This window comes from Dermacentor albipictus, chromosome 4, assembly GCF_038994185.2.
Source record: "Dermacentor albipictus isolate Rhodes 1998 colony chromosome 4, USDA_Dalb.pri_finalv2, whole genome shotgun sequence".
In the NCBI taxonomy this organism is placed as follows: domain Eukaryota; kingdom Metazoa; phylum Arthropoda; class Arachnida; order Ixodida; family Ixodidae; genus Dermacentor; species Dermacentor albipictus.
In genome coordinates this window covers 41,477,597-41,484,185 of record NC_091824.1, presented here as the reverse complement: position 1 = coordinate 41,484,185, position 6,589 = coordinate 41,477,597, and the positions used below count along the sequence as shown (strand labels likewise).

At 44.7% G+C, this 6,589-nt stretch overlaps 1 non-coding gene across 1 annotated transcript; it reads left to right on the top strand.

Moving 5' to 3' along the window:
- Nucleotides 1-3,750: 3,750 nt before the first annotated feature.
- On the top strand, nt 3,751-3,823 carry TRNAT-CGU (transfer RNA threonine (anticodon CGU)). Its single transcript has one exon. It is a non-coding gene; the product is annotated as a tRNA-Thr (tRNA).
- The last annotated feature ends 2,766 nt before the right edge of the window (nt 3,824-6,589 follow it).

Genomic DNA, 6,589 nt, shown 5'->3' with positions numbered 1-6,589 from the left:
GCTTCCTCACGCTTCCCTTCAAGGTCGCGCCCGCACTTTGCTCGCGCTGCCCTCGAAGCGTCTCTGGTTTGCAACGGCGCCTCTTCGGATGACTGGTAATTGGTATTGTGTTGTTAGCTTCTGCAACAGCAATGCAAATACGAAAGGGTTGACGCCACCAGTGAAATTTTGCTGATTGAGAAGAAAATGGTACGAAAAAGAAATAAACAGACGAATGATATGGATCACTGCGGTGCGCCGAACAAAGTAAGTAAACAACTTGCGAACGATGCGATCTGATTCACTGATCACACGTGAGCGTATGACGGTATTTACCTCTAGCCCACACGAATTTCATGGTTACTGGGTATATAATTGTTTCCTTCAAATGAAAGCTTTGAGTTAGTATACCAGCGCTTTTCCTGTCTTCTTGTGTTTCGTTTTGTGTGTGCACTTCCCACGAATGGAAACCACTTCTATTACATGCGCTAGCAGTGGGCGGAGTCCACGAGTGCCGAGAATTGAACACGATGCATTGAAATGACCGGAGTTCATTCCTGCATCACCACTGCACTGATAGATCCAGTTGCTGGAAGCTACGCGCCCGCATCTTGATCGCGCCGGAATTGCTGAAGCAGAAATGATTACTAATGCTTTCAGCTTCCGTCTCTTTGCCAACTACTATTAAGAAATTGCGAAGTTATTTACGCTGCTGACTCTATTCTATAACGTACTAGCTAAAGTTGTGTGCGCATGTCGTATTTTGTGCTATGCGGTGATATATTTTGCACATTTTCGCACAGTATCGATGGAAGTCCGTGGTCGCCGACATAGACGACACGTATTTGTAGCAAACATTTTGCGGGAAACTGCAAAAATGACTTCGGCTAACACGCACCGTATGTGCCGACGATTTTTCTGGCGGCACGTATGATGTCGCTTGGAATTATCGGCTCCGCGTCATTTACATCGTTAAGCAGACGCTGCGCTTTCGCGGCATTGAAGAGACGAAAATAATCGTCAAGCGCACCGATCTTTTTAAAGCCAAATAGAAGCCTGTACGTCGTCCTTCGAACAAAACGTCCTCACACACAGGCACACACCATGCGTGGTACGAAACGTTCCCACAAATGCGCAGTGCTAGAGCAATCAAGGCGATGTGAATGAGAGATGGGAGAGATGTACACCCGATTAGTTTAATTTTCCCCCGCAGGCGGCGCTATCACTCTGGCGCGATAGCGCCGCTCGGCGGTGCCGTTGTTGCATGTAGAGACACTCAAATCTCCTTACGCCCATGGCATGTGAATGCACTAAGACTCATTCGCGCGATGTTTTTCACTTGGTCATGTGCTCCAATTGGGAAAAGCCAGTTTTGAGGCTGGCCCACCCAAATGTTTGATGTGGGCGAAGTAAATTTTGGGGGCGAGCAAGGTCGGTTTTCAACGTGCGCAAACTCAATTTTCGAATAGGGTAACGTCAATATCTTGAGGGTGGGTCAAAAGAATTTTGGGAGTGAACCAAGCTGGTATTGAAGGTGGGTCAACTCATTTGTCGACTAAATTTGCATGTTGAGCTTATTGGTATATCATGATGAAGGTAAAAGGTGTAGCGCATCAGAAACGGGACAAAAGAAGAACACAGACGACCCACACTAAAGCGCCAAACCTGTCTCCTCTCTGTTCTTTTTTCCTTTTTCGGGTGGGCTACGCCTACGCCATCATTCTTCGAATTGGGCAAGGTCATTTCCTGTTTTTTGTGTGTGTGAACCACGGAGTCTGCCCGAAGCCGTGGTTCTTCACGGGGGATTTCTAGCTGCAGCAAGTCTATAGCTCCGCGAACATGACGTCATCACTAGGTCACGTGTGTTTTTCTACCATCGGATGTTAAGGCAGCATGGACGCCGGATTGTCCGCTTCGTTGGGCATATAGGACAATAACAAAGTTTTTGTGCGCATCACTGCACCGCTGCCATTTTGCGAATAGCTTAAGGTGAAGATCTCGCGTGTAGTTCAGATTATCCAACCTGGCGATGCCACTCAATCATGGTACAGTGTTGAGGTATTTTTACAGAAAAAAAAACAATAATTCACAGTGGAGGAAAAGCACTAGGAAACTTACCAGCAAGTATGTGGCCTGTAGGGTGAGCAACACTCAAAGGGAAGCTCATTAGTTTTCGAAGCGAGATCAGGATGCCTTAGAACACGCTCCATTAAAGCGAGTTATGAGAAGGAATAAGAAGTATGCGCTTGGCGGGGGTAAAGCTAGGGAAACGATGGAGCATATACCTTAGAATGTGAAAATACCTGCCCAGGTGTCTGTTTAGGGCAATGAACTCCTCGAAGCCCTTGGGTTCAGTGAGGGTAGGGGGATTCAAAGTAAACATGTCCGCAATAGAGATTAGTCAAAGGCGATAGGAAGATTGGTGGATAAAAAATAGGGAAACGGCAAAAAACGGAAACGTCAGAAAAAAGTTCATAATGCGGGGTCAGAAAATTTGGACATGGTAATTCATCGCGCGTTTTTTTTTCTTTTTTCTTTTTTCTGGGTAGGACTTTCGGCAGTATAATAGCAAGAGCTTGGTTGCGCAACCCACCACCCCGTTCCAAAGGGGACGCTCATAACATCCATCCACCGTTGAAAAAGGAGAAATATATCTGCTCTTACCCGTCGCAGCATGCTCCTCTCTGTCCCTGTTGTGACACTGCGAAAGGTGATCTGCTGTAGCTGAGAAATGTGCGCCGCACCTTCCTTGTTTTCAGGACGAGTTGTGCCAGAGACCACTGTCATTTTGTTGCTGCACGTGTTGGTCTTCTGACGTCTGACGCTTTTAACAGTGGCTTGGTTGAAACTTTCTGTAGGTAAAAGGGTAGATGCCGCTGACTGATAGTGGCCATAGACGTGGTAAGTGGTTCATCACTGCCGCTTCTTGACGCGGTGGTCACTTGAGTGCAGACCGCTGCTCCGAAAACCGTCTCGGCAGATGACCGGTTGACCGCAGTACTCCCTGCCCCAGCGGAACACAACTCGAGCGGTCGTAATACAGAGAGGTTGAGACTGAAATGGACGGAACCTCGGGTGATTTTGATCGCCAATTATTTTTGTTGCTTTTTCTTCTTCCTAGCGTCTGCTTTTTTTTTAACATTCTCCAAAGTAGAGGCCCGGTAAGCCAACGTTTTCTGCTTGAAATGATAAATGTAGCCGTGTGCCTATAAACAAATAAATAAATAAAGTAAAAAGATGGGAAGGAAATTGCTACTGAGCACAGTAGCTATCTAGGGCAGCCTGCTGACACCTGAACTGCGGTCAGCAGCGGGGAAGGGCCAGGGCAAAACAGTTGGGTGAGAGGTTAGTATAGAGTGAACAAGAACTGTTTGCAGAAGAGCGACTAAGTAGAAAGGAAAGAAGACAGTTCGTTTGTGCAATGACTTCCTCAGCAAATCTAGAAAGTCTAAAATCTAGTAGCAGTGAAAACAGCTAGGTTCCCATTTTGTTTTCACTCAGACGCGACGACGGTTCATGTCAAAAGGGCCGAGGTAACGTTTTTGAATCTCTTAAGATGTGAAAGCTCGCTTGGGTGCCATTTTACTTCTCACTGTTAAGGTGAAGAACGAGAAGAAAGGGGGTTAAACGTGGGGCCCGACTTTTATTAATCATATCATGACAAACCAACAAACAATGACATCAAGGAAATCATAGGGGAAATTACTTGTACTTGCTAATTGAATTTTTTAAAATCACGCATTACGCGAAGAAAGGGGATGGGGAAATCGTGCCGCGGTAGCTTAATTGGTTAGAGCATCGCATGCGTAATGCGAGGACGTGGGATCGTACCCCGCCTGCGGCAAGTTGTTTGTTTCATCCACTTTCATTGCCGTTATTTATAATTTCTTTAACTCAATTAGTACAAATAATTTCCCCTATGGTTGCCTTGGCGTCTTTGTTGGCTTGTCATGTAATGATTAATAAAAAATCGGGCCCCTCGGTTTTCCCCATCTCTTCTCGTTCTTACATAACGAGGGTCTCGAATACGGATACATTGATGCCTTCAGGTAGCATGCGGGGCTTTATTCCCCAGTTGCATTCGCCCAGAAAGATCACGTTATCGTGATGCCTGCGGCAGATAGGATGTTCCTCATCCACCGAGGGGTCCTTAAGTTAAAGGGCTAGGGACCCTTTAACGAAAGAAATTTTAGTAAAGATCTAGTACGAGAATAGATACTTCTAGTTCGACGTACGCAGTCCTCCTTTTTTAGTTTTTACCTAATCTTTAGAAATGACCTGTAGCAGATAGCACAAGTCTAGTCCTTGAACTGCAAGATTCAGAGTGGCCTACATTTCTTGCAAGAAAAATCATAAATTTTCCCTGTGATTTATTTACTTTACGATTTGGCATTTATGATTTGGAGCCGGTGAATGTGAAGGGCGTATCCACTTTGAATTTTATGGAATGACACCAGTATAGAGATATGCGCCATCAAAGTCGCAATAAGTTCGCACGGTTGTATCACCCAATTTTAACAAACGTTTATATTGCTTTGAAAGTCCAGATTGACTGCAATGCCGGTGTACTTGGTCACACACATTTTGAAAATTATGCGACAGATATTGTCCCCCTTGAAATTAATTTGAAATGAATACGTCTAGAAACTTCACCGGGTAAAATGCGTAAATTGCAAGATGGCCAGTCAGTATGGAATTCAGTTAATGTGTTGAATAATGCAAATCAAAGACAACAATTATGCTATCTGCTAGAGGCGGCTTTTAAAATTCCGTAAATTCTAAAAATGATCACCATCGTATAATTTTCCCATTCGCACCGAACTTCCTCTGTTCCGATGGAGCGGCGGTGGTGACAGAGCGGCTATCACGTGACCGGAAATTCAGGCGTGTGCCCGAAATCCAAGAACCCCAAGCTGATGTTCGTACCCAGAGCGTAAGAAAAATATAAATAATGCATGTGCAGCCGACCGCGCACTACAATGTTGGAATACCCGATGGAGTTAACAGGCCGTACTGCTATGAAAAGGGTGAGATTTAAGAGAGTAGAAACAATAGGTGTGATCACCAATAGTCGCTTAATTGAGATTGCGACCTTTGCAGTTGATGAAGGAAAAACAAAGCTTGTCATGTGCCAAACATATTTTTTATTAAAATCAGAATGCACAGTCAGGTACAGTGAGACGGGCACACTCGTTATTAACACATTAGCGCTTTGTACGCAGATCTCATGCATGTAGTAGCGAGAAGGTAAAAGAGCAAATTAGAGATTGTGTGGCCATTACTAAAATAAATCGTCATCACACAATGTTATCCTTGTGCACGCGACGGACATATGAAAACTGAGCACCTAGGTATAGGTACGCACTGGTCTCGTCATATCAGCCAGGAAACAGCCAGTTAAAGGTAAAAGAGTAAAAACTCCAATAGAATAATCACACAGCTCAGTGTTGTTCAAGAAACGACAAGTCCGGGTCAGGCACAGGGGCGTCGGTTGGCAGGTCGTAGACGTCCACGAAGAGCCAATCCCACTCGTCTGTGGGGCACGACTTTGCTTCGTAAAGAATGGGGAGAGGGCAAGCCACCGGGTGCACTGGTTGGACTTCTGGAACACATCTGGTGTCGGACGGCACGGCTTCCACTCGGCACCGTCGACGATGGGCACGGCTCTCCAGTTTGGCTGGAGGGAAAATAACACAAAAAAAGGAGTTGGTCAGAAACAATGTTAGTCACTAAATCATACAGATGCATAAGCTTTCGCGGCGAAAAGACACGTTTTAGTTTGGTAAAAGAAGCAGTTGTTTTCAAAATTAGACATGAATTCACTCCGCTGATTACGAAAGTTCCAACTTACACCGCAGTTTCTTATGGAGGCGTCACGCGCGGCCAAATTTTGATTACTCAAGGCATGCCACTGTCGTCACAAAGGATTATGGTTATAGCAATTTTATACATTATTCTTTTTATTCAATTATACATACTATGACGAAACTCGTCGCAGCAGAGTGTCATAACGTTGTGTCACATATTAGGCCATCTTCAATACCCCTCGTCTCACGGCACGCTGTAGCAGCATAACAGACAAATACGGGAGAGGCACCTGGTGACGGAACCTAGCAGGGTTGAGATCACAAGTGCCTGCTTTATTCAACATGACGCAATCTGCACCTCGTAGAACAGATATTGCACAAAATATTCACGCGCCATGGGGCTTGCTACGGTTTACCTAATCTTTAAGTGAATGACGTCATTTCTGAAAGCAATCGAGAATGTACGTAAGTATATGGGAAAAGTCGTAATGCCAAAGTGCAAACGCGAAATTGCAAACATTTCAAAGGACGAGTGATGTATTCTTTTGTTTGTTTTCAAATAGAATACTCGCTGATTGTAAATATAAAGATTTTTCTAATCGTGATTACCACTTTTCACATTGGAAGCATTAATTTAAATATTACCTTTGAACGCAAAGTTATGTGTCGGCAAGAATGCAGGCAGTAGGCGCAAGGCTTGCTGTTGACTGACAACGCCATTTGGTTCTCTCACAAACAATTACTTTTAAAGCGAATATTTTTCCTTCGTTTTTCCCACTGCTTCTGCGGTCTGGATTGGACAA